Source organism: Micropterus salmoides, unplaced genomic scaffold (genome assembly GCF_014851395.1).
Source record: "Micropterus salmoides isolate LMB-PRFRI ecotype aquatic unplaced genomic scaffold, ASM1485139v1 Ms_hic_scaffold_1760, whole genome shotgun sequence".
In the NCBI taxonomy this organism is placed as follows: Eukaryota; Metazoa; Chordata; class Actinopteri; order Centrarchiformes; family Centrarchidae; genus Micropterus; species Micropterus salmoides.
The window spans coordinates 1-27976 of NW_024040885.1; the positions used below are offsets into that span (position 1 = coordinate 1).

Sequence of the window (27976 nt, forward strand, 5' to 3'; positions counted from 1 at the left end):
CAAGTCCTTAGGAGCCCAGACGCCATGACTGAATAGTAGCGGTGCGACACTAAATGATGTGTTGAGCTGAAGCGGATTTGATAGCGGATGTGGACTAGAAGAGCGGATGCTGTAGGTGACGGAAGAAGGATGAAGTAGACATCCCAAATACGGAGGGGTTAGGCCTAAGAGAGTTTTTTAAGTGAGCATAAACCAGTGGATCTTACGTCGAGTATGAAGGGATGTCCAGTTTATGGAGGCGTACAGATTGCAGTGGTGTGTCCTGTAAGGAGCATTGGTGGCAAGTCTGATAGCTGAGTGATTAAGAACATCTAGCCTCTCGAGAAGTCCCTTACCTTCAGACATGTAAATTACATAACCAAAGTCTAGCATGGGTAATATAGTCATCTGAATCAGGGTGAGTTTAGCAGATTGGGTGAATGATGACCGATTACGGTAGAGAAGCCCCAGTCTGGCCTTGACCTTGGCCTGTAGCTTGGTAATGTGATGAGAGTAAGATAGTGTGCTGTCTAACCAAACTCCCAAGCATTTGGATGCATTTACTTGCTCTAGTTCCACATCCTCAACTTTGGTAATTACACCGGGGTGGGAGACAGTTTTTTTTTCATACCAAACCCCATCAACTTTCTTTTGGAGGTATTAAGGACGAGGTGACGGTCGGAGAAAGCATGCTAGATACAATGGAAAGGTTGTTGAAGAGTTCTTAGAACCTTTTCCGGGGAGGACTCAACTGAATATAAAACAGTATCATCTGCATAGAAGTGAGTGTCCTGCACTTTTGAAAAAAGTGGTGGGCCTATAATTGAGCCTTGTGGTACTCCCTTGGTGACAGTAAGGGCCTTAGACAGCAGATCTTCTGACCTTACACTTTGGACTCTGCCAGTGAGGTAATTGGCAAACCACGCCACTGAATGCTCAGAGACACCAACGTTCCTTAGTCGGTTCGCTAGGATGGAATGGTCTACTGTGTCGAAAGCTTTTGCCAGGTCAACATTGCTTCTTGTCAAGTGAATCTGTAATAATGTCATTTAAAACCTTGACGGTTGCGGTGGTACACCTAAAGCCAGTACGAAAACCAGATTGCAAACCAGAAATTAAACTATGATCATGAAGAAAGTCAATCGGTTGCTTATTGACAAGTTTTCTGGCTCAGCTTGATCTCCACCCTTAAATAAAGGACTCACTACCGCTTCCTTCCAAGCGCTGGGAACTTCTGCACAGTGAAACGACAGGCTGAATAGGTGAGATAGAGGCTCAGCGATGATAGGGGCTGTGACTTTAATCAAGAAAGGGTCTAAGCCATCTGACCCGGATGTCTTTTTAGGGTCCAGATTAATGAGGTCATACAGCACCTGAGACTCCGTAACAGGCCGGAGGGTAAAACTGTGTTACGGGTATTGATGACTAGGGGGACGTGTTTCACATCTAGTTACCTTTGATTTAATGGGAGAAAAGGGCACGTTGGATTGGCAGGGAGGTGTGGTTAAGTCAAACAGGGAGCCAGACTTAATGAAATGAAGATTGAAGAGCTCTGTCATACGGCCTTTGTCTGTGACAATGAAGTCATCAATGTTGAGGGACACTGGCAGCTGCAGCTGCAGGGAGGAGGGTCTACTTTCCATGCCCTTAACTATTTCCCAAAATTTACTGGGATTAGAACTACAAAGAGAGAGCTGTTCCTTATAATAATCTATTTTGGCCTTGCGGACCGACCTGAGTGCACTTATTCGGTTTACATGCATGGTTGAATCGTTTGGCCTTGTTTCCATGTTGGAGGCTTTTTGGCTGCAAGTCCTCCATGAAGGCCCATACCTCTCCGGAAAGTAGGGTCCCGCTGTTTTCTGCAGCTCTGAGCTGATAGAACTGCTGGACATCTTCACTGCGTCTAAGGTCCAAAGTGTTTCCCGTTTCTTCTTCACATCTGCAAAGTCGTTTGCCTTGAAATGTCTGCCTGTGAGAGACCTTGCTGACGCAGTGTAACTACCTTGTGTCATGTTGCTGTGCTCGGCCTTGCCATGGTGAATGACTTTTGACAGTAAACTGTCCACTTGGAAACACATCCTTAAACTTTCACATACGACAAGATCAGCTGAAGGTTCGTGATTATCCAGAAGTGCTTAAATTCAGGTTCCACCGAGATTTGAACTCGGATCACTGGATTCAAGTCCAGAGTGCTAACCATTACACCATGGAACCACTACACAGAGACGGGGGCAGTTTCTTACGCGAAATCACCATGTATATATTATCTATGCAGAGAACAGACGTGGGAGAGCTGTCGGGTTTGGCTGTTCCTCACCCAGTTGAATTCCTCCCCAAGCTGTTTCTGTTTCAGGTAATGATTGTGTTTGAAACCTACATGTTGAATTGGTGATCATTAGCATCTGTTTGGTATAATTGTTTAATCAAACAGCTGACGATAAACCTACAAAATCCCTGACTTTGTGCAAGTGCGCCTGGAAGAACTGATGCTATTTTAAAAGCAAAGGGTGGTCACACCAAATATTACATGAGAGGCTAGAGAACAACTTCTTCTTTGAATCTGTATGTCAAACCCACTGTACTACTAACACTGTCTGTTTTTACTTATCACTTATCATCCAACATACAAGGAACGATTGACTCTTCTACCCCAATACCGTGTGAAAGGCATTTTGCTGAGTTTGAAAAGTAGCTGTCAGAAGTGGGATTCGAACCCACGCCTCCAGAGGAGACTGCGACCTGAACGCAGCGCCTTAGACCGCTCGGCCATCCTGACTGCGCAACCTCGTGTACAGTAGAACCTTTGCTATATCATGACAGAGTGCATACGACACGATACAATACACTATGCCATGACACAAAAGCTGAATAATGACAACAATCTAGATAGTAGCAGAGCGACATATAACAACAACACATAACATCACATGAAGCAATTACAGTTTTCTGTGAACAAGTTGGTGATTTTGCCTTTAAAAGTGGCAGTGTTGACTAGAGTGGAGAGTTTTGTTTTTTTTTGTTGTTGGTTCCAATCTTAGGACCCAGCGAACTGAAAGGCGGTGCGACCTAATGATGTGTTAGCTGAAGGGATTTGTAGCCGGATGTGACTAGAAGAGCGGATGCTGTAGGTGACGGAAGAAGGATGAAGTAGACATCCCAAATACGGAGGGGTTAGGCCTAAGAGAGTTTTTTAAGTGAGCATAAACCAGTGGATCTTACGTCGAGTATGAAGGGATGTCCAGTTTATGGAGGCGTACAGATTGCAGTGGTGTGTCCTGTAAGGAGCATTGGTGGCAAGTCTGATAGCTGAGTGATTAAGAACATCTAGCCTCTCGAGAAGTCCCTTACCTTCAGACATGTAAATTACATAACCAAAGTCTAGCATGGGTAATATAGTCATCTGAATCAGGGTGAGTTTAGCAGATTGGGTGAATGATGACCGATTACGGTAGAGAAGCCCCAGTCTGGCCTTGACCTTGGCCTGTAGCTTGGTAATGTGATGAGAGTAAGATAGTGTGCTGTCTAACCAAACTCCCAAGCATTTGGATGCATTTACTTGCTCTAGTTCCACATCCTCAACTTTGGTAATTACACCGGGGTGGGAGACAGTTTTTTTTTCATACCAAACCCCATCAACTTTCTTTTGGAGGTATTAAGGACGAGGTGACGGTCGGAGAAAGCATGCTAGATACAATGGAAAGGTTGTTGAAGAGTTCTTAGAACCTTTTCCGGGGAGGACTCAACTGAATATAAAACAGTATCATCTGCATAGAAGTGAGTGTCCTGCACTTTTGAAAAAAGTGGTGGGCCTATAATTGAGCCTTGTGGTACTCCCTTGGTGACAGTAAGGGCCTTAGACAGCAGATGTTCTGACCTTACACTTTGGACTCTGCCAGTGAGGTAATTGGCAAACCACGCCACTGAATGCTCAGAGACACCAACGTTCCTTAGTCGGTTCGCTAGGATGGAATGGTCTACTGTGTCGAAAGCTTTTGCCAGGTCAACATTGCTTCTTGTCAAGTGAATCTGTAATAATGTCATTTAAAACCTTGACGGTTGCGGTGGTACACCTAAAGCCAGTACGAAAACCAGATTGCAAACCAGAAATTAAACTATGATCATGAAGAAAGTCAATCGGTTGCTTATTGACAAGTTTTCTGGCTCAGCTTGATCTCCACCCTTAAATAAAGGACTCACTACCGCTTCCTTCCAAGCGCTGGGAACTTCTGCACAGTGAAACGACAGGCTGAATAGGTGAGATAGAGGCTCAGCGATGATAGGGGCTGTGACTTTAATCAAGAAAGGGTCTAAGCCATCTGACCCGGATGTCTTTTTAGGGTCCAGATTAATGAGGTCATACAGCACCTGAGACTCCGTAACAGGCCGGAGGGTAAAACTGTGTTACGGGTATTGATGACTAGGGGGACGTGTTTCACATCTAGTTACCTTTGATTTAATGGGAGAAAAGGGCACGTTGGATTGGCAGGGAGGTGTGGTTAAGTCAAACAGGGAGCCAGACTTAATGAAATGAAGATTGAAGAGCTCTGTCATACGGCCTTTGTCTGTGACAATGAAGTCATCAATGTTGAGGGACACTGGCAGCTGCAGCTGCAGGGAGGAGGGTCTACTTTCCATGCCCTTAACTATTTCCCAAAATTTACTGGGATTAGAACTACAAAGAGAGAGCTGTTCCTTATAATAATCTATTTTGGCCTTGCGGACCGCCTGAGTGCACTTATTCGGTTTACATGCATGGTTGAATCGTTTGGCCTTGTTTCCATGTTGGAGGCTTTTTGGCTGCAAGTCCTCCATGAAGGCCCATACCTCTCCGGAAAGTAGGGTCCCGCTGTTTTCTGCAGCTCTGAGCTGATAGAACTGCTGGACATCTTCACTGCGTCTAAGGTCCAAAGTGTTTCCCGTTTCTTCTTCACATCTGCAAAGTCGTTTGCCTTGAAATGTCTGCCTGTGAGAGACCTTGCTGACGCAGTGTAACTACCTTGTGTCATGTTGCTGTGCTCGGCCTTGCCATGGTGAATGACTTTTGACAGTAAACTGTCCACTTGGAAACACATCCTTAAACTTTCACATACGACAAGATCAGCTGAAGGTTCGTGATTATCCAGAAGTGCTTAAATTCAGGTTCCACCGAGATTTGAACTCGGATCACTGGATTCAAAGTCCAGAGTGCTAACCATTACACCATGGAACCACTACACAGAGACGGGGGCAGTTTCTTACGCGAAATCACCATGTATATATTATCTATGCAGAGAACAGACGTGGGAGAGCTGTCGGGTTTGGCTGTTCCTCACCCAGTTGAATTCCTCCCCAAGCTGTTTCTGTTTCAGGTAGTGATTGTGTTTGAAACCTACATGTTGAATTGGTGATCATTAGCATCTGTTTGGTATAATTGTTTAATCAAACAGCTGACGATAAACCTACAAAATCCCTGACTTTGTGCAAGTGCGCCTGGAAGAACTGATGCTATTTTAAAAGCAAAGGGTGGTCACACCAAATATTACATGAGAGGCTAGAGAACAACTTCTTCTTTGAATCTGTATGTCAAACCCACTGTACTACTAACACTGTCTGTTTTTACTTATCACTTATCATCCAACATACAAGGAACGATTGACTCTTCTACCCCAATACCGTGTGAAAGGCATTTTGCTGAGTTTGAAAAGTAGCTGTCAGAAGTGGGATTCGAACCCACGCCTCCAGAGGAGACTGCGACCTGAACGCAGCGCCTTAGACCGCTCGGCCATCCTGACTGCGCAACCTCGTGTACAGTAGAACCTTTGCTATATCATGACAGAGTGCATACGACACGATACAATACACTATGCCATGACACAAAAGCTGAATAATGACAACAATCTAGATAGTAGCAGAGCGACATATAACAACAACACATAACATCACATGAAGCAATTACAGTTTTCTGTGAACAAGTTGGTGATTTTGCCTTTAAAAGTGGCAGTGTTGACTAGAGTGGAGAGTTTTGTTTTTTTTTGTTGTTGGTTCCAATCTTAGGACCCAGCGAACTGAAAGGCGGTGCGACCTAATGATGTGTTAGCTGAAGGGATTTGTAGCCGGATGTGACTAGAAGAGCGGATGCTGTAGGTGACGGAAGAAGGATGAAGTAGACATCCCAAATACGGAGGGGTTAGGCCTAAGAGAGTTTTTTAAGTGAGCATAAACCAGTGGATCTTACGTCGAGTATGAAGGGATGTCCAGTTTATGGAGGCGTACAGATTGCAGTGGTGTGTCCTGTAAGGAGCATTGGTGGCAAGTCTGATAGCTGAGTGATTAAGAACATCTAGCCTCTCGAGAAGTCCCTTACCTTCAGACATGTAAATTACATAACCAAAGTCTAGCATGGGTAATATAGTCATCTGAATCAGGGTGAGTTTAGCAGATTGGGTGAATGATGACCGATTACGGTAGAGAAGCCCCAGTCTGGCCTTGACCTTGGCCTGTAGCTTGGTAATGTGATGAGAGTAAGATAGTGTGCTGTCTAACCAAACTCCCAAGCATTTGGATGCATTTACTTGCTCTAGTTCCACATCCTCAACTTTGGTAATTACACCGGGGTGGGAGACAGTTTTTTTTTCATACCAAACCCCATCAACTTTCTTTTGGAGGTATTAAGGACGAGGTGACGGTCGGAGAAAGCATGCTAGATACAATGGAAAGGTTGTTGAAGAGTTCTTAGAACCTTTTCCGGGGAGGACTCAACTGAATATAAAACAGTATCATCTGCATAGAAGTGAGTGTCCTGCACTTTTGAAAAAAGTGGTGGGCCTATAATTGAGCCTTGTGGTACTCCCTTGGTGACAGTAAGGGCCTTAGACAGCAGATGTTCTGACCTTACACTTTGGACTCTGCCAGTGAGGTAATTGGCAAACCACGCCACTGAATGCTCAGAGACACCAACGTTCCTTAGTCGGTTCGCTAGGATGGAATGGTCTACTGTGTCGAAAGCTTTTGCCAGGTCAACATTGCTTCTTGTCAAGTGAATCTGTAATAATGTCATTTAAAACCTTGACGGTTGCGGTGGTACACCTAAAGCCAGTACGAAAACCAGATTGCAAACCAGAAATTAAACTATGATCATGAAGAAAGTCAATCGGTTGCTTATTGACAAGTTTTCTGGCTCAGCTTGATCTCCACCCTTAAATAAAGGACTCACTACCGCTTCCTTCCAAGCGCTGGGAACTTCTGCACAGTGAAACGACAGGCTGAATAGGTGAGATAGAGGCTCAGCGATGATAGGGGCTGTGACTTTAATCAAGAAAGGGTCTAAGCCATCTGACCCGGATGTCTTTTTAGGGTCCAGATTAATGAGGTCATACAGCACCTGAGACTCCGTAACAGGCCGGAGGGTAAAACTGTGTTACGGGTATTGATGACTAGGGGGACGTGTTTCACATCTAGTTACCTTTGATTTAATGGGAGAAAAGGGCACGTTGGATTGGCAGGGAGGTGTGGTTAAGTCAAACAGGGAGCCAGACTTAATGAAATGAAGATTGAAGAGCTCTGTCATACGGCCTTTGTCTGTGACAATGAAGTCATCAATGTTGAGGGACACTGGCAGCTGCAGCTGCAGGGAGGAGGGTCTACTTTCCATGCCCTTAACTATTTCCCAAAATTTACTGGGATTAGAACTACAAAGAGAGAGCTGTTCCTTATAATAATCTATTTTGGCCTTGCGGACCGACCTGAGTGCACTTATTCGGTTTACATGCATGGTTGAATCGTTTGGCCTTGTTTCCATGTTGGAGGCTTTTTGGCTGCAAGTCCTCCATGAAGGCCCATACCTCTCCGGAAAGTAGGGTCCCGCTGTTTTCTGCAGCTCTGAGCTGATAGAACTGCTGGACATCTTCACTGCGTCTAAGGTCCAAAGTGTTTCCCGTTTCTTTGTGCTTCTTCACATCTGCAAAGTCGTTTGCCTTGAAATGTCTGCCTGTGAGAGACCTTGCTGACGCAGTGTAACTACCTTGTGTCATGTTGCTGTGCTCGGCCTTGCCATGGTGAATGACTTTTGACAGTAAACTGTCCACTTGGAAACACATCCTTAAACTGTCACATACGACAAGATGAGCTGAAGGTTCGTGATTATCCAGAAGTGCTTGCAAAATTCAGGTTCCACCGAGATTTGAACTCGGATCACTGGATTCAAAGTCCAGAGTGCTAACCATTACACCATGGAACCACTACACAGAGACGGGAGGCAGTTTCTTACGCGAAATCACCATGTATATATTATCTATGCAGAGAACAGACGTGGGAGAGCTGTCGGGTTTGGCTGTTCCTCACCCAGTTGAATTCCTCCCCAAGCTGTTTCTGTTTCAGGTAGTGATTGTGTTTGAAACCTACATGTTGAATTGGTGATCATTAGCATCTGTTTGGTATAATTGTTTAATCAAACAGCTGACGATAAACCTACAAAATCCCTGACTTTGTGCAAGTGCGCCTGGAAGAACTGATGCTATTTTAAAAGCAAAGGGTGGTCACACCAAATATTACATGAGAGGCTAGAGAACAACTTCTTCTTTGAATCTGTATGTCAAACCCACTGTACTACTAACACTGTCTGTTTTTACTTATCACTTATCATCCAACATACAAGGAACGATTGACTCTTCTACCCCAATACCGTGTGAAAGGCATTTTGCTGAGTTTGAAAAGTAGCTGTCAGAAGTGGGATTCGAACCCACGCCTCCAGAGGAGACTGCGACCTGAACGCAGCGCCTTAGACCGCTCGGCCATCCTGACTGCGCAACCTCGTGTACAGTAGAACCTTTGCTATATCATGACAGAGTGCATACGACACGATACAATACACTATGCCATGACACAAAAGCTGAATAATGACAACAATCTAGATAGTAGCAGAGCGACATATAACAACAACACATAACATCACATGAAGCAATTACAGTTTTCTGTGAACAAGTTGGTGATTTTGCCTTTAAAAGTGGCAGTGTTGACTAGAGTGGAGAGTTTTGTTTTTTTTTGTTGTTGGTTCCAATCTTAGGACCCAGCGAACTGAAAGGCGGTGCGACCTAATGATGTGTTAGCTGAAGGGATTTGTAGCCGGATGTGACTAGAAGAGCGGATGCTGTAGGTGACGGAAGAAGGATGAAGTAGACATCCCAAATACGGAGGGGTTAGGCCTAAGAGAGTTTTTTAAGTGAGCATAAACCAGTGGATCTTACGTCGAGTATGAAGGGATGTCCAGTTTATGGAGGCGTACAGATTGCAGTGGTGTGTCCTGTAAGGAGCATTGGTGGCAAGTCTGATAGCTGAGTGATTAAGAACATCTAGCCTCTCGAGAAGTCCCTTACCTTCAGACATGTAAATTACATAACCAAAGTCTAGCATGGGTAATATAGTCATCTGAATCAGGGTGAGTTTAGCAGATTGGGTGAATGATGACCGATTACGGTAGAGAACCCCCAATCTTTAAAAAAGGGTGGGCCTAAAATTGAGCCTTGTGGTACTCCCTTGGTGACAGTAAGGGCCTTAGACAGCAGATTTCTGACCTTACACTTTGGACTCTGCCAGTGAGGTAATTGGCAAACCACGCCACTGAATGCTCAGAGACACCAACGTTCCTTAGTCGGTTCGCTAGGATGGAATGGTCTACTGTGTCGAAAGCTTTTGCCAGGTCAACATTGCTTCTTGTCAAGTGAATCTGTAATAATGTCATTTAAAACCTTGACGGTTGCGGTGGTACACCTAAAGCCAGTACGAAAACCAGATTGCAAACCAGAAATTAAACTATGATCATGAAGAAAGTCAATCGGTTGCTTATTGACAAGTTTTCTGGCTCAGCTTGATCTCCACCCTTAAATAAAGGACTCACTACCGCTTCCTTCCAAGCGCTGGGAACTTCTGCACAGTGAAACGACAGGCTGAATAGGTGAGATAGAGGCTCAGCGATGATAGGGGCTGTGACTTTAATCAAGAAAGGGTCTAAGCCATCTGACCCGGATGTCTTTTTAGGGTCCAGATTAATGAGGTCATACAGCACCTGAGACTCCGTAACAGGCCGGAGGGTAAAACTGTGTTACGGGTATTGATGACTAGGGGGACGTGTTTCACATCTAGTTACCTTTGATTTAATGGGAGAAAAGGGCACGTTGGATTGGCAGGGAGGTGTGGTTAAGTCAAACAGGGAGCCAGACTTAATGAAATGAAGATTGAAGAGCTCTGTCATACGGCCTTTGTCTGTGACAATGAAGTCATCAATGTTGAGGGACACTGGCAGCTGCAGCTGCAGGGAGGAGGGTCTACTTTCCATGCCCTTAACTATTTCCCAAAATTTACTGGGATTAGAACTACAAAGAGAGAGCTGTTCCTTATAATAATCTATTTTGGCCTTGCGGACCGACCTGAGTGCACTTATTCGGTTTACATGCATGGTTGAATCGTTTGGCCTTGTTTCCATGTTGGAGGCTTTTTGGCTGCAAGTCCTCCATGAAGGCCCATACCTCTCCGGAAAGTAGGGTCCCGCTGTTTTCTGCAGCTCTGAGCTGATAGAACTGCTGGACATCTTCACTGCGTCTAAGGTCCAAAGTGTTTCCCGTTTCTTCTTCACATCTGCAAAGTCGTTTGCCTTGAAATGTCTGCCTGTGAGAGACCTTGCTGACGCAGTGTAACTACCTTGTGTCATGTTGCTGTGCTCGGCCTTGCCATGGTGAATGACTTTTGACAGTAAACTGTCCACTTGGAAACACATCCTTAAACTTTCACATACGACAAGATCAGCTGAAGGTTCGTGATTATCCAGAAGTGCTTAAATTCAGGTTCCACCGAGATTTGAACTCGGATCACTGGATTCAAAGTCCAGAGTGCTAACCATTACACCATGAAACCACTACACAGAGACGGGAGGCAGTTTCTTACGCGAAATCACCATGTATATATTATCTATGCAGAGAACAGACGTGGGAGAGCTGTCGGGTTTGGCTATTCCTCACCCAGTTGAATTCCTCCCCAAGCTGTTTCTGTTTCAGGTAATGATTGTGTTTGAAACCTACATGTTGAATTGGTGATCATTAGCATCTGTTTGGTATAATTGTTTAATCAAACAGCTGACGATAAACCTACAAAATCCCTGACTTTGTGCAAGTGCGCCTGGAAGAACTGATGCTATTTTAAAAGCAAAGGGTGGTCACACCAAATATTACATGAGAGGCTAGAGAACAACTTCTTCTTTGAATCTGTATGTCAAACCCACTGTACTACTAACACTGTCTGTTTTTACTTATCATCCAACATACAAGGAACGATTGACTCTTCTACCCCAATACCGTGTGAAAGGCATTTTGCTGAGTTTGAAAAGTAGCTGTCAGAAGTGGGATTCGAACCCACGCCTCCAGAGGAGACTGCGACCTGAACGCAGCGCCTTAGACCGCTCGGCCATCCTGACTGCGCAACCTCGTGTACAGTAGAACCTTTGCTATATCATGACAGAGTGCATACGACACGATACAATACACTATGCCATGACACAAAAGCTGAATAATGACAACAATCTAGATAGTAGCAGAGCGACATATAACAACAACACATAACATCACATGAAGCAATTACAGTTTTCTGTGAACAAGTTGGTGATTTTGCCTTTAAAAGTGGCAGTGTTGACTAGAGTGGAGAGTTTTGTTTTTTTTGTTGTTGGTTCCAATCTTAGGACCCAGCGAACTGAAAGGCGGTGCGACCTAATGATGTGTTAGCTGAAGGGATTTGTAGCCGGATGTGACTAGAAGAGCGGATGCTGTAGGTGACGGAAGAAGGATGAAGTAGACATCCCAAATACGGAGGGGTTAGGCCTAAGAGAGTTTTTTAAGTGAGCATAAACCAGTGGATCTTACGTCGAGTATGAAGGGATGTCCAGTTTATGGAGGCGTACAGATTGCAGTGGTGTGTCCTGTAAGGAGCATTGGTGGCAAGTCTGATAGCTGAGTGATTAAGAACATCTAGCCTCTCGAGAAGTCCCTTACCTTCAGACATGTAAATTACATAACCAAAGTCTAGCATGGGTAATATAGTCATCTGAATCAGGGTGAGTTTAGCAGATTGGGTGAATGATGACCGATTACGGTAGAGAACCCCCAATCTTTAAAAAAGTGGTGGGCCTAAAATTGAGCCTTGTGGTACTCCCTTGGTGACAGTAAGGGCCTTAGACAGCAGATGTTCTGACCTTACACTTTGGACTCTGCCAGTGAGGTAATTGGCAAACCACGCCACTGAATGCTCAGAGACACCAACGTTCCTTAGTCGGTTCGCTAGGATGGAATGGTCTACTGTGTCGAAAGCTTTTGCCAGGTCAATAAAACAAGCAGCACAACATTGCTTCTTGTCAAGTGAATCTGTAATAATGTCATTTAAGACCTTGACGGTTGCGGTGGTGAGACTCCGTAACAGGCCGGAGGGTAAAACTGTGTTACAGGTATTGATGACTAGGGGGATGTGTTTCACATCTAGTTACCTTTGATTTAATGGGAGAAAAGGGCACGTTGGATTGGCAGGGAGGTGTGGCTAAGTCAAACAGGGAGCCAGACTTAATGAAATGAAGATTGAAGAGCTCTGTCATACGGCCTTTGTCTGTGACAATGAAATCATCAATAATAATAATAATAATAATCCTTATTTGTAGAGCACTTTTCAAAAACAAGTTACAAAGTTCTTTAACAAGTGTAAAGAATAATACAAAAAAAAAAGATAAGAGCATGAAAATTTTAATATAAAATTAGTAAAATACAATAAAATAAAAGGGATAAAATAAAGTCAAATAAGATCGGGAAAAGCTCTCCTATAAAAGTATGTTTTAAGAAGGGACTTAAAAGAGTTCACTGACTCAGCCGACCTGATTTCCTCGGGCAGGCTGTTCCAGAGCCTCGGGGCCCTGACAGCAAACGCTCTGTCCCCTTTAGTTTTCAGTCGAGACTCTGGAACAGACAACAGACCTCTGCCCGAGGATCTCAAGGTACGTGCTGGTGCGTATGGGACTAAAAGGTCAGAAATATAACAAGGCGAGAGACCATGAAGAGCTTTAAAAGTGATCAATAGAATTTTAAAGTCAATTCTAAAACATACTGGGAGCCAGTGTAATGAAGCTAAAATAGGAGTAATGTGGTCATATTTCTTTGTTCTGGTTAAAAGCCTGGCAGCTGAGTTCTGGACAGTCTGGAGTCGATCAATAGATTTTTGGGTTAAACAGGTGAAAAGGCTGTTGCAATAATCCAGGCGTGATGAGATGAAGGCGTGTAAAATGGTCTCGGTATCCTTAAAAGTTAGCATAGATCGAATTTTAGCTATATTTCTAAGTTGATAAAAACATGATTGAACAAGCTTTGTGGTGTGCTGCTCGAAATTTAAATTACTATCAAACCAAACACCAAGGTTCTTTGCCACAGGCTTAATGTGATTTACTAGGGAACCAGCAGATGGCAGTATTTGATTTGCCATCTGCTGGGACCCGATGACCAGGATTTCTGTTTTGTCTGAGTTCAGCTGGAGGAAATTATTTGACATCCATTTTTTACTTCACAAAGGCAGTTGTTAAGTGAACTCAGCATTCCAGGGTCTGTGGATCTGACGGGCAAGTATATTTGTGTGTCATCAGCATAAATATGAAAAGAAATGCCATGTTTATGGATAATATGTCCAAGGGGAAGCAGATACAAGGAAAACAAAATGGGTCCTAAGACCGACCCCTGAGGCACACCATATTTAACTGGACAGAATGAAGAGACATAGTTGTTTACAGACACGCAAAACTTCCTATTTGACAGGTAGGATGAAACCATTCTAGAGCAGTACCAGAGATCCCCACCCAGTGCCTCAGTCTGTCTAACATGATGTTGTGATCAATGGTGTCAAAAGCAGCGCTAAGGTCCAGGAGTACAAGGACTGAGCACATACCTTCATCAGCAGACATTAAAAGGTCATTGGTGAGTTTAAGCAGGGCAGTCTCAGTGCTGTGGTACTTCCTGAAACCAGATTGAAACTTTTCAAATATTTGTTATTTTCCAGCACAGTGAGCAGCTGTTTGGACACAATTCTTTCTAGAATCTTTGCAATAAAAGGCAGTTTAGAAATTGGTCTAAAATTTTGTGGGAGGGAGGGATCTAAACCAGGTTTCTTTAAAAGTGGGTTCACGCAAGCCGTTTTAAAATAATCAGGGACACAACCAGTAGATAGGGAGCTGTTGAAAACAGAGATCAAATGGGGCCCAACAGAATCTATTACTTTTAGTAAAAATTTGTAGGTATTATATCAAGTGGGCTGGAGGACACTCTCATTTGTGATATTGTTTTTAAAAGCTCAGACAAGTCGATGGGATAAAACTGGTTAAAACTCTGTTGTTGCTGGTGAGGAACCTCTGAGTAAGAGGCCGCGGGGGTAATAGAGGCTCTGATTGACACCACCTTATTGGTAAAATAAGATAAAAACAATTCACAGTCATCATTACTTCCAGCTGAGGCACAAGGAGGGGTTGGGTTTACCAGCTGATCCACAGTCTTAAACAGAAACCTGGGATTGTGTTTATGTGTAGTAATGAGTTCAGAAAAATAGTGTGTTCTCGCATCCTTAACCATTTTATTGTAGTTAATTAATAAATCCTTCAGACTGAGGTAATGGACTTGGAGATTGGATTTTTTCCATCTGCGCTCTGCTTTCCTGCATTCCCTTTTTAGGCTGCGAATGCTGTCATTTATCCAGGGTTGTTTACTAGCTTTAGACGTAGGCCTAACCTTTAGAGGAGCAGTAATATTTAGTGACGACAAGCAGATATGATTGAAGTGATCAACCAGATTGTTGGTGTTGGAATCAGACAGGTGTTGGCTTTGGCTCTGAAAGACTGCGCAAAACTTTGAAACACTTTGTTCATTAAAGATGCGAGAACACACGGAGCTTGGTGAGGCGGCATGAGTAACAGGCGAATCGCAGCTAAAGACAATACATCTGTGGTCAGATATGGTCATGTCCAATAATTCCACAGAGGAAATGCTGACACCCAGGGTAAAAACCAAGTCCAGTGTATGACCACGGTTATGTGTTTGCCCTTTGACATGTTGTTTGAAGTTAAAAGAAGTGGCCATATTTAAAAAGTCAGTTGCATTAACATTGTTGGGGTCATCAACATGAATATTAAAATCGCCACAAAGAACAATTCTGTCATAATTTAAAACCAGAGTAGATAAAAATTCAGGAAGTTCTGATAAAAATCCTCCAGGCGGTTTTGGGGGGCGATAAATTATAACAAATATGATAGGTTGCAGCCCTCCAACTTTAAGAGTGAGAACTTCAAAGGATTTAAATTCTTCACAGCGTACTTGATGACATTTAAATTTTTCCTATACACGCTCACTAGCCCACCACCACGACCACTGACCCTCGGTTGACTAAAGCAATCATATTGAGGCGGACACAGTTCAGCTAGCTGGCTATAGTCATTCATTTGCAACCATGATTCAGTTAAAAACATAAAATCTAGATTTGCAGACAAGATAAAATCATTTAAGATAAAAGTCTTACTTGAAAGTGATCTCACATTGAAGAGAGCCATTTTAAATGAGTTTGTTCTGGGTGCTGGAGTTGGTGCAGTTGTCCTAATCCTTAAGAGATTACTATGATTTCTGTGTGGGATGTGCACATTTCGGTTTACTGGTCTATGCGTGATGATGACAGGAATAGAAGTCTGTGGAACAGCGCTGGGAGCAGACGGCTTTACATGCCAGCAGGTGGAGACAGTTGTTTGTGGCAGTGAGGCAGAGATCTGTTCAGTGAGCGGTGGTGTGTCCAGGTGTGCTGCATGAATGATTAGTCATTCACGTAAGTCATGTGTGGACCGCACCACATGCTGTATGTGCGCAGCTAACATTTCTGAGCCCCGTTTGTTTGGGTGAAGTCCGTCTGTCTTAAAAAGAGACATTCTTTGCCAGAAAATATTAAAATTATCCACATAAATATTAAAATTATCCACATAAAACATCAATGTTGAGGGACACTGGCAGCTGCAGGGAGGAGGGTCTACTTTCCATGCCCTTAACTATTTCCCAAAATTTACTGGGATTAGAACTACAAAGAGAGAGCTGTTCCTTATAATAATCTCTTTTGGCCTTGCGGACCGCCTGAGTACACTTATTCGGCCTTATGTGGTTTACATGCATGGTTGAATCGTTGGGCCTTGTTTCCATGTTGGAGGCTTTTTGGCTGCAAGACTTCCATGAAGGCCACTCCTGACCATACCTCTCCGGACAGTAGATTAGTGGACCAGGGTCCCGCTGTTTTCTGCAGCTCTGAGCTGATAGAACTGCTGGACATCTTCACTGCGTCTAAGGTCCAAAGTGTTTCCCGTTTCTTTGTGCTTCTTCACATCTGCAAAGTCGTTTGCCTTGAAATGTCTGCCTGTGAGAGACCTTGCTGACGCAGTGTAACTACCTTGTGTCATGTTGCTGTGCTCGGCCTTGCCATGGTGAATGACTTTTGACAGTAAACTGTCCACTTGGAAACACATCCTTAAACTGTCACATACGACAAGATGAGCTGAAGGTTCGTGATTATCCAGAAGTGGACAGGTTGTACTCGCGCTTAAATTCAGGTTCCACCGAGATTTGAACTCGGATCACTGGATTCAAAGTCCAGAGTGCTAACCATTACACCATGGAACCACTACACAGAGACGGGAGGCAGTTTCTTACGCGAAATCACCATGTATATATTATCTATGCAGAGAACAGACGTGGGAGAGCTGTCGGGTTTGGCTGTTCCTCACCCAGTTGAATTCCTCCCCAAGCTGTTTCTGTTTCAGGTAATGATTGTGTTTGAAACCTACATGTTGAATTGGTGATCATTAGCATCTGTTTGGTATAATTGTTTAATCAAACAGCTGACGATAAACCTACAAAATCCCTGACTTTGTGCAAGTGCGCCTGGAAGAACTGATGCTATTTTAAAAGCAAAGGGTGGTCACACCAAATATTACATGAGAGGCTAGAGAACAACTTCTTCTTTGAATCTGTATGTCAAACCCACTGTACTACTAACACTGTCTGTTTTTACTTATCACTTATCATCCAACATACAAGGAACGATTGACTCTTCTACCCCAATACCGTGTGAAAGGCATTTTGCTGAGTTTGAAAAGTAACTGTCAGAAGTGGGATTCGAACCCACGCCTCCAGAGGAGACTGCGACCTGAACGCAGCGCCTTAGACCGCTCGGCCATCCTGACTGCGCAACCTCGTGTACAGTAGAACCTTTGCTATATCATGACAGAGTGCATACGACACGATACAATACACTATGCCATGACACAAAAGCTGAATAATGACAACAATCTAGATAGTAGCAGAGCGACATATAACAACAACACATAACATCACATGAAGCAATTACAGTTTTCTGTGAACAAGTTGGTGATTTTGCCTTTAAAAGTGGCAGTGTTGACTAGAGTGGAGAGTTTTGTTTTTTTTTGTTGTTGGTTCCAATCTTAGGACCCAGCGAACTGAAAGGCGGTGCGACCTAATGATGTGTTAGCTGAAGGGATTTGTAGCCGGATGTGACTAGAAGAGCGGATGCTGTAGGTGACGGAAGAAGGATGAAGTAGACATCCCAAATACGGAGGGGTTAGGCCTAAGAGAGTTTTTTAAGTGAGCATAAACCAGTGGATCTTACGTCGAGTATGAAGGGATGTCCAGTTTATGGAGGCGTACAGATTGCAGTGGTGTGTCCTGTAAGGAGCATTGGTGGCAAGTCTGATAGCTGAGTGATTAAGAACATCTAGCCTCTCGAGAAGTCCCTTACCTTCAGACATGTAAATTACATAACCAAAGTCTAGCATGGGTAATATAGTCATCTGAATCAGGGTGAGTTTAGCAGATTGGGTGAATGATGACCGATTACGGTAGAGAAGCCCCAGTCTGGCCTTGACCTTGGCCTGTAGCTTGGTAATGTGATGAGAGTAAGATAGTGTGCTGTCTAACCAAACTCCCAAGCATTTGGATGCATTTACTTGCTCTAGTTCCACACCCTCAACTTTGGTAATTACACCGGGGTGGGAGACAGTTTTTTTTTCATACCAAACCCCATCAACTTTCTTTTGGAGGTATTAAGGACGAGGTGACGGTCGGAGAAAGCATGCTAGATACAATGGAAAGGTTGTTGAAGAGTTCTTAGAACCTTTTCCGGGGAGGACTCAACTGAATATAAAACAGTATCATCTGCATAGAAGTGAGTGTCCTGCACTTTTGAAAAAAGTGGTGGGCCTATAATTGAGCCTTGTGGTACTCCCTTGGTGACAGTAAGGGCCTTAGACAGCAGATGTTCTGACCTTACACTTTGGACTCTGCCAGTGAGGTAATTGGCAAACCACGCCACTGAATGCTCAGAGACACCAACGTTCCTTAGTCGGTTCGCTAGGATGGAATGGTCTACTGTGTCGAAAGCTTTTGCCAGGTCAACATTGCTTCTTGTCAAGTGAATCTGTAATAATGTCATTTAAAACCTTGACGGTTGCGGTGGTACACCTAAAGCCAGTACGAAAACCAGATTGCAAACCAGAAATTAAACTATGATCATGAAGAAAGTCAATCGGTTGCTTATTGACAAGTTTTCTGGCTCAGCTTGATCTCCACCCTTAAATAAAGGACTCACTACCGCTTCCTTCCAAGCGCTGGGAACTTCTGCACAGTGAAACGACAGGCTGAATAGGTGAGATAGAGGCTCAGCGATGATAGGGGCTGTGACTTTAATCAAGAAAGGGTCTAAGCCATCTGACCCGGATGTCTTTTTAGGGTCCAGATTAATGAGGTCATACAGCACCTGAGACTCCGTAACAGGCCGGAGGGTAAAACTGTGTTACGGGTATTGATGACTAGGGGGACGTGTTTCACATCTAGTTACCTTTGATTTAATGGGAGAAAAGGGCACGTTGGATTGGCAGGGAGGTGTGGTTAAGTCAAACAGGGAGCCAGACTTAATGAAATGAAGATTGAAGAGCTCTGTCATACGGCCTTTGTCTGTGACAATGAAGTCATCAATGTTGAGGGACACTGGCAGCTGCAGCTGCAGGGAGGAGGGTCTACTTTCCATGCCCTTAACTATTTCCCAAAATTTACTGGGATTAGAACTACAAAGAGAGAGCTGTTCCTTATAATAATCTATTTTGGCCTTGCGGACCGACCTGAGTGCACTTATTCGGTTTACATGCATGGTTGAATCGTTTGGCCTTGTTTCCATGTTGGAGGCTTTTTGGCTGCAAGTCCTCCATGAAGGCCCATACCTCTCCGGAAAGTAGGGTCCCGCTGTTTTCTGCAGCTCTGAGCTGATAGAACTGCTGGACATCTTCACTGCGTCTAAGGTCCAAAGTGTTTCCCGTTTCTTTGTGCTTCTTCACATCTGCAAAGTCGTTTGCCTTGAAATGTCTGCCTGTGAGAGACCTTGCTGACGCAGTGTAACTACCTTGTGTCATGTTGCTGTGCTCGGCCTTGCCATGGTGAATGACTTTTGACAGTAAACTGTCCACTTGGAAACACATCCTTAAACTTTCACATACGACAAGATCAGCTGAAGGTTCGTGATTATCCAGAAGTGCTTAAATTCAGGTTCCACCGAGATTTGAACTCGGATCACTGGATTCAAAGTCCAGAGTGCTAACCATTACACCATGGAACCACTACACAGAGACGGGAGGCAGTTTCTTACGCGAAATCACCATGTATATATTATCTATGCAGAGAACAGACGTGGGAGAGCTGTCGGGTTTGGCTGTTCCTCACCCAGTTGAATTCCTCCCCAAGCTGTTTCTGTTTCAGGTAGTGATTGTGTTTGAAACCTACATGTTGAATTGGTGATCATTAGCATCTGTTTGGTATAATTGTTTAATCAAACAGCTGACGATAAACCTACAAAATCCCTGACTTTGTGCAAGTGCGCCTGGAAGAACTGATGCTATTTTAAAAGCAAAGGGTGGTCACACCAAATATTACATGAGAGGCTAGAGAACAACTTCTTCTTTGAATCTGTATGTCAAACCCACTGTACTACTAACACTGTCTGTTTTTACTTATCACTTATCATCCAACATACAAGGAACGATTGACTCTTCTACCCCAATACCGTGTGAAAGGCATTTTGCTGAGTTTGAAAAGTAGCTGTCAGAAGTGGGATTCGAACCCACGCCTCCAGAGGAGACTGCGACCTGAACGCAGCGCCTTAGACCGCTCGGCCATCCTGACTGCGCAACCTCGTGTACAGTAGAACCTTTGCTATATCATGACAGAGTGCATACGACACGATACAATACACTATGCCATGACACAAAAGCTGAATAATGACAACAATCTAGATAGTAGCAGAGCGACATATAACAACAACACATAACATCACATGAAGCAATTACAGTTTTCTGTGAACAAGTTGGTGATTTTGCCTTTAAAAGTGGCAGTGTTGACTAGAGTGGAGAGTTTTGTTTTTTTTTGTTGTTGGTTCCAATCTTAGGACCCAGCGAACTGAAAGGCGGTGCGACCTAATGATGTGTTAGCTGAAGGGATTTGTAGCCGGATGTGACTAGAAGAGCGGATGCTGTAGGTGACGGAAGAAGGATGAAGTAGACATCCCAAATACGGAGGGGTTAGGCCTAAGAGAGTTTTTTAAGTGAGCATAAACCAGTGGATCTTACGTCGAGTATGAAGGGATGTCCAGTTTATGGAGGCGTACAGATTGCAGTGGTGTGTCCTGTAAGGAGCATTGGTGGCAAGTCTGATAGCTGAGTGATTAAGAACATCTAGCCTCTCGAGAAGTCCCTTACCTTCAGACATGTAAATTACATAACCAAAGTCTAGCATGGGTAATATAGTCATCTGAATCAGGGTGAGTTTAGCAGATTGGGTGAATGATGACCGATTACGGTAGAGAACCCCCAATCTTTAAAAAAGTGGTGGGCCTAAAATTGAGCCTTGTGGTACTCCCTTGGTGACAGTAAGGGCCTTAGACAGCAGATGTTCTGACCTTACACTTTGGACTCTGCCAGTGAGGTAATTGGCAAACCACGCCACTGAATGCTCAGAGACACCAACGTTCCTTAGTCGGTTCGCTAGGATGGAATGGTCTACTGTGTCGAAAGCTTTTGCCAGGTCAATAAAACAAGCAGCACAACATTGCTTCTTGTCAAGTGAATCTGTAATAATGTCATTTAAGACCTTGACGGTTGCGGTGGTGAGACTCCGTAACAGGCCGGAGGGTAAAACTGTGTTACAGGTATTGATGACTAGGGGGATGTGTTTCACATCTAGTTACCTTTGATTTAATGGGAGAAAAGGGCACGTTGGATTGGCAGGGAGGTGTGGCTAAGTCAAACAGGGAGCCAGACTTAATGAAATGAAGATTGAAGAGCTCTGTCATACGGCCTTTGTCTGTGACAATGAAATCATCAATGTTGAGGGACACTGGCAGCTGCAGGGAGGAGGGTCTACTTTCCATGCCCTTAACTATTTCCCAAAATTTACTGGGATTAGAACTACAAAGAGAGAGCTGTTCCTTATAATAATCTCTTTTGGCCTTGCGGACCGCCTGAGTACACTTATTCGGCCTTATGTGGTTTACATGCATGGTTGAATCGTTGGGCCTTGTTTCCATGTTGGAGGCTTTTTGGCTGCAAGACTTCCATGAAGGCCACTCCTGACCATACCTCTCCGGACAGTAGATTAGTGGACCAGGGTCCCGCTGTTTTCTGCAGCTCTGAGCTGATAGAACTGCTGGACATCTTCACTGCGTCTAAGGTCCAAAGTGTTTCCCGTTTCTTTGTGCTTCTTCACATCTGCAAAGTCGTTTGCCTTGAAATGTCTGCCTGTGAGAGACCTTGCTGACGCAGTGTAACTACCTTGTGTCATGTTGCTGTGCTCGGCCTTGCCATGGTGAATGACTTTTGACAGTAAACTGTCCACTTGGAAACACATCCTTAAACTTTCACATACGACAAGATCAGCTGAAGGTTCGTGATTATCCAGAAGTGCTTAAATTCAGGTTCCACCGAGATTTGAACTCGGATCACTGGATTCAAAGTCCAGAGTGCTAACCATTACACCATGGAACCACTACACAGAGACGGGAGGCAGTTTCTTACGCGAAATCACCATGTATATATTATCTATGCAGAGAACAGACGTGGGAGAGCTGTCGGGTTTGGCTGTTCCTCACCCAGTTGAATTCCTCCCCAAGCTGTTTCTGTTTCAGGTAGTGATTGTGTTTGAAACCTACATGTTGAATTGGTGATCATTAGCATCTGTTTGGTATAATTGTTTAATCAAACAGCTGACGATAAACCTACAAAATCCCTGACTTTGTGCAAGTGCGCCTGGAAGAACTGATGCTATTTTAAAAGCAAAGGGTGGTCACACCAAATATTACATGAGAGGCTAGAGAACAACTTCTTCTTTGAATCTGTATGTCAAACCCACTGTACTACTAACACTGTCTGTTTTTACTTATCACTTATCATCCAACATACAAGGAACGATTGACTCTTCTACCCCAATACCGTGTGAAAGGCATTTTGCTGAGTTTGAAAAGTAGCTGTCAGAAGTGGGATTCGAACCCACGCCTCCAGAGGAGACTGCGACCTGAACGCAGCGCCTTAGACCGCTCGGCCATCCTGACTGCGCAACCTTGTGTACAGTAGAACCTTTGCTATATCATGACAGAGTGCATACGACACGATACAATACACTATGCCATGACACAAAAGCTGAATAATGACAACAATCTAGATAGTAGCAGAGCGACATATAACAACAACACATAACATCACATGAAGCAATTACAGTTTTCTGTGAACAAGTTGGTGATTTTGCCTTTAAAAGTGGCAGTGTTGACTAGAGTGGAGAGTTTTGTTTTTTTTTGTTGTTGGTTCCAATCTTAGGACCCAGCGAACTGAAAGGCGGTGCGACCTAATGATGTGTTAGCTGAAGGGATTTGTAGCCGGATGTGACTAGAAGAGCGGATGCTGTAGGTGACGGAAGAAGGATGAAGTAGACATCCCAAATACGGAGGGGTTAGGCCTAAGAGAGTTTTTTAAGTGAGCATAAACCAGTGGATCTTACGTCGAGTATGAAGGGATGTCCAGTTTATGGAGGCGTACAGATTGCAGTGGTGTGTCCTGTAAGGAGCATTGGTGGCAAGTCTGATAGCTGAGTGATTAAGAACATCTAGCCTCTCGAGAAGTCCCTTACCTTCAGACATGTAAATTACATAACCAAAGTCTAGCATGGGTAATATAGTCATCTGAATCAGGGTGAGTTTAGCAGATTGGGTGAATGATGACCGATTACGGTAGAGAAGCCCCAGTCTGGCCTTGACCTTGGCCTGTAGCTTGGTAATGTGATGAGAGTAAGATAGTGTGCTGTCTAACCAAACTCCCAAGCATTTGGATGCATTTACTTGCTCTAGTTCCACACCCTCAACTTTGGTAATTACACCGGGGTGGGAGACAGTTTTTTTTTCATACCAAACCCCATCAACTTTCTTTTGGAGGTATTAAGGACGAGGTGACGGTCGGAGAAAGCATGCTAGATACAATGGAAAGGTTGTTGAAGAGTTCTTAGAACCTTTTCCGGGGAGGACTCAACTGAATATAAAACAGTATCATCTGCATAGAAGTGAGTGTCCTGCACTTTTGAAAAAAGTGGTGGGCCTATAATTGAGCCTTGTGGTACTCCCTTGGTGACAGTAAGGGCCTTAGACAGCAGATGTTCTGACCTTACACTTTGGACTCTGCCAGTGAGGTAATTGGCAAACCACGCCACTGAATGCTCAGAGACACCAACGTTCCTTAGTCGGTTCGCTAGGATGGAATGGTCTACTGTGTCGAAAGCTTTTGCCAGGTCAACATTGCTTCTTGTCAAGTGAATCTGTAATAATGTCATTTAAAACCTTGACGGTTGCGGTGGTACACCTAAAGCCAGTACGAAAACCAGATTGCAAACCAGAAATTAAACTATGATCATGAAGAAAGTCAATCGGTTGCTTATTGACAAGTTTTCTGGCTCAGCTTGATCTCCACCCTTAAATAAAGGACTCACTACCGCTTCCTTCCAAGCGCTGGGAACTTCTGCACAGTGAAACGACAGGCTGAATAGGTGAGATAGAGGCTCAGCGATGATAGGGGCTGTGACTTTAATCAAGAAAGGGTCTAAGCCATCTGACCCGGATGTCTTTTTAGGGTCCAGATTAATGAGGTCATACAGCACCTGAGACTCCGTAACAGGCCGGAGGGTAAAACTGTGTTACGGGTATTGATGACTAGGGGGACGTGTTTCACATCTAGTTACCTTTGATTTAATGGGAGAAAAGGGCACGTTGGATTGGCAGGGAGGTGTGGTTAAGTCAAACAGGGAGCCAGACTTAATGAAATGAAGATTGAAGAGCTCTGTCATACGGCCTTTGTCTGTGACAATGAAGTCATCAATGTTGAGGGACACTGGCAGCTGCAGCTGCAGGGAGGAGGGTCTACTTTCCATGCCCTTAACTATTTCCCAAAATTTACTGGGATTAGAACTACAAAGAGAGAGCTGTTCCTTATAATAATCTATTTTGGCCTTGCGGACCGACCTGAGTGCACTTATTCGGTTTACATGCATGGTTGAATCGTTTGGCCTTGTTTCCATGTTGGAGGCTTTTTGGCTGCAAGTCCTCCATGAAGGCCCATACCTCTCCGGAAAGTAGGGTCCCGCTGTTTTCTGCAGCTCTGAGCTGATAGAACTGCTGGACATCTTCACTGCGTCTAAGGTCCAAAGTGTTTCCCGTTTCTTTGTGCTTCTTCACATCTGCAAAGTCGGTTGCCTTGAAATGTCTGCCTGTGAGAGACCTTGCTGACGCAGTGTAACTACCTTGTGTCATGTTGCTGTGCTCGGCCTTGCCATGGTGAATGACTTTTGACAGTAAACTGTAAACTGTCCACTTGGAAACACATCCTTAAACTGTCACATACGACAAGATGAGCTGAAGGTTCATGATTATCCAGAAGTGGACAGGTTGCACTCGCGCTTAAATTCAGGTTCCACCGAGATTTGAACTCGGATCACTGGATTCAAAGTCCAGAGTGCTAACCATTACACCATGGAACCACTACACAGAGACGGGAGGCAGTTTCTTACGCGAAATCACCATGTATATATTATCTATGCAGAGAACAGACGTGGGAGAGCTGTCGGGTTTGGCTGTTCCTCACCCAGTTGAATTCCTCCCCAAGCTGTTTCTGTTTCAGGTAGTGATTGTGTTTGAAACCTACATGTTGAATTGGTGATCATTAGCATCTGTTTGGTATAATTGTTTAATCAAACAGCTGACGATAAACCTACAAAATCCCTGACTTTGTGCAAGTGCGCCTGGAAGAACTGATGCTATTTTAAAAGCAAAGGGTGGTCACACCAAATATTACATGAGAGGCTAGAGAACAACTTCTTCTTTGAATCTGTATGTCAAACCACTGTACTACTAACACTGTCTGTTTTTACTTATCACTTATCATCCAACATACAAGGAACGATTGACTCTTCTACCCCAATACCGTGTGAAAGGCATTTTGCTGAGTTTGAAAAGTAGCTGTCAGAAGTGGGATTCGAACCCACGCCTCCAGAGGAGACTGCGACCTGAACGCAGCGCCTTAGACCGCTCGCCATCCTGACTGCGCAACCTCGTGTACAGTAGAACCTTTGCTATATCATGACAGAGTGCATACGACACGATACAATACACTATGCCATGACACAAAAGCTGAATAATGACAACAATCTAGATAGTAGCAGAGCGACATATAACAACAACACATAACATCACATGAAGCAATTACAGTTTTCTGTGAACAAGTTGGTGATTTTGCCTTTAAAAGTGGCAGTGTTGACTAGAGTGGAGAGTTTTGTTTTTTTTTGTTGTTGGTTCCAATCTTAGGACCCAGCGAACTGAAAGGCGGTGTGACCTAATGATGTGTTAGCTGAAGGGATTTGTAGCCGGATGTGACTAGAAGAGCGGATGCTGTAGGTGACGGAAGAAGGATGAAGTAGACATCCCAAATACGGAGGGGTTAGGCCTAAGAGAGTTTTTTAAGTGAGCATAAACCAGTGGATCTTACGTCGAGTATGAAGGGATGTCCAGTTTATGGAGGCGTACAGATTGCAGTGGTGTGTCCTGTAAGGAGCATTGGTGGCAAGTCTGATAGCTGAGTGATTAAGAACATCTAGCCTCTCGAGAAGTCCCTTACCTTCAGACATGTAAATTACATAACCAAAGTCTAGCATGGGTAATATAGTCATCTGAATCAGGGTGAGTTTAGCAGATTGGGTGAATGATGACCGATTACGGTAGAGAACCCCCAATCTTTAAAAAAGTGGTGGGCCTAAAATTGAGCCTTGTGGTACTCCCTTGGTGACAGTAAGGGCCTTAGACAGCAGATGTTCTGACCTTACACTTTGGACTCTGCCAGTGAGGTAATTGGCAAACCACGCCACTGAATGCTCAGAGACACCAACGTTCCTTAGTCGGTTCGCTAGGATGGAATGGTCTACTGTGTCGAAAGCTTTTGCCAGGTCAATAAAACAAGCAGCACAACATTGCTTCTTGTCAAGTGAATCTGTAATAATGTCATTTAAGACCTTGACGGTTGCGGTGGTGAGACTCCGTAACAGGCCGGAGGGTAAAACTGTGTTACAGGTATTGATGACTAGGGGGATGTGTTTCACATCTAGTTACCTTTGATTTAATGGGAGAAAAGGGCACGTTGGATTGGCAGGGAGGTGTGGCTAAGTCAAACAGGGAGCCAGACTTAATGAAATGAAGATTGAAGAGCTCTGTCATACGGCCTTTGTCTGTGACAATGAAATCATCAATGTTGAGGGACACTGGCAGCTGCAGGGAGGAGGGTCTACTTTCCATGCCCTTAACTATTTCCCAAAATTTACTGGGATTAGAACTACAAAGAGAGAGCTGTTCCTTATAATAATCTCTTTTGGCCTTGCGGACCGCCTGAGTACACTTATTCGGCCTTATGTGGTTTACATGCATGGTTGAATCGTTGGGCCTTGTTTCCATGTTGGAGGCTTTTTGGCTGCAAGACTTCCATGAAGGCCACTCCTGACCATACCTCTCCGGACAGTAGATTAGTGGACCAGGGTCCCGCTGTTTTCTGCAGCTCTGAGCTGATAGAACTGCTGGACATCTTCACTGCGTCTAAGGTCCAAAGTGTTTCCCGTTTCTTTGTGCTTCTTCACATCTGCAAAGTCGTTTGCCTTGAAATGTCTGCCTGTGAGAGACCTTGCTGACGCAGTGTAACTACCTTGTGTCATGTTGCTGTGCTCGGCCTTGCCATGGTGAATGACTTTTGACAGTAAACTGTCCACTTGGAAACACATCCTTAAACTTTCACATACGACAAGATCAGCTGAAGGTTCGTGATTATCCAGAAGTGCTTAAATTCAGGTTCCACCGAGATTTGAACTCGGATCACTGGATTCAAGTCCAGAGTGCTAACCATTACACCATGGAACCACTACACAGAGACGGGAGGCAGTTTCTTACGCGAAATCACCATGTATATATTATCTATGCAGAGAACAGACGTGGGAGAGCTGTCGGGTTTGGCTGTTCCTCACCCAGTTGAATTCCTCCCCAAGCTGTTTCTGTTTCAGGTAGTGATTGTGTTTGAAACCTACATGTTGAATTGGTGATCATTAGCATCTGTTTGGTATAATTGTTTAATCAAACAGCTGACGATAAACCTACAAAATCCCTGACTTTGTGCAAGTGCGCCTGGAAGAACTGATGCTATTTTAAAAGCAAAGGGTGGTCACACCAAATATTACATGAGAGGCTAGAGAACAACTTCTTCTTTGAATCTGTATGTCAAACCCACTGTACTACTAACACTGTCTGTTTTTACTTATCACTTATCATCCAACATACAAGGAACGATTGACTCTTCTACCCC

At 44.1% G+C, this 27976-nt stretch overlaps 15 non-coding genes across 15 annotated transcripts; all 15 read right to left on the reverse strand.

Annotated features, from left to right (window-relative positions):
* Positions 1-2675: 2675 nt before the first annotated feature.
* trnal-cag lies at positions 2676-2758 on the reverse strand. The gene has a single exon. It is a non-coding gene; the product is annotated as a tRNA-Leu (tRNA).
* A 2361-nt stretch (positions 2759-5119) lies between these two features.
* trnaq-uug lies at positions 5120-5191 on the reverse strand. The gene has a single exon. It is a non-coding gene; the product is annotated as a tRNA-Gln (tRNA).
* A 479-nt stretch (positions 5192-5670) lies between these two features.
* On the reverse strand, positions 5671-5753 carry trnal-cag. The gene has a single exon. It is a non-coding gene; the product is annotated as a tRNA-Leu (tRNA).
* A 2372-nt stretch (positions 5754-8125) lies between these two features.
* trnaq-uug lies at positions 8126-8197 on the reverse strand. The gene has a single exon. It is a non-coding gene; the product is annotated as a tRNA-Gln (tRNA).
* A 480-nt stretch (positions 8198-8677) lies between these two features.
* Positions 8678-8760, reverse strand: trnal-cag. The gene has a single exon. It is a non-coding gene; the product is annotated as a tRNA-Leu (tRNA).
* Positions 8761-10794: 2034 nt separating this feature from the next.
* Positions 10795-10866, reverse strand: trnaq-uug. Its single transcript has one exon. It is a non-coding gene; the product is annotated as a tRNA-Gln (tRNA).
* Positions 10867-11339: 473 nt separating this feature from the next.
* On the reverse strand, positions 11340-11422 carry trnal-cag. Its single transcript has one exon. It is a non-coding gene; the product is annotated as a tRNA-Leu (tRNA).
* Positions 11423-16598: 5176 nt separating this feature from the next.
* On the reverse strand, positions 16599-16670 carry trnaq-uug. The gene has a single exon. It is a non-coding gene; the product is annotated as a tRNA-Gln (tRNA).
* A 480-nt stretch (positions 16671-17150) lies between these two features.
* trnal-cag lies at positions 17151-17233 on the reverse strand. The gene has a single exon. It is a non-coding gene; the product is annotated as a tRNA-Leu (tRNA).
* Positions 17234-19602: 2369 nt separating this feature from the next.
* Positions 19603-19674, reverse strand: trnaq-uug. Its single transcript has one exon. It is a non-coding gene; the product is annotated as a tRNA-Gln (tRNA).
* A 480-nt stretch (positions 19675-20154) lies between these two features.
* On the reverse strand, positions 20155-20237 carry trnal-cag. The gene has a single exon. It is a non-coding gene; the product is annotated as a tRNA-Leu (tRNA).
* Positions 20238-22021: 1784 nt separating this feature from the next.
* Positions 22022-22093, reverse strand: trnaq-uug. The gene has a single exon. It is a non-coding gene; the product is annotated as a tRNA-Gln (tRNA).
* A 480-nt stretch (positions 22094-22573) lies between these two features.
* On the reverse strand, positions 22574-22656 carry trnal-cag. Its single transcript has one exon. It is a non-coding gene; the product is annotated as a tRNA-Leu (tRNA).
* Positions 22657-25049: 2393 nt separating this feature from the next.
* trnaq-uug lies at positions 25050-25121 on the reverse strand. The gene has a single exon. It is a non-coding gene; the product is annotated as a tRNA-Gln (tRNA).
* Positions 25122-25600: 479 nt separating this feature from the next.
* Positions 25601-25682, reverse strand: trnal-cag. Its single transcript has one exon. It is a non-coding gene; the product is annotated as a tRNA-Leu (tRNA).
* Positions 25683-27976: the final 2294 nt, after the last annotated feature.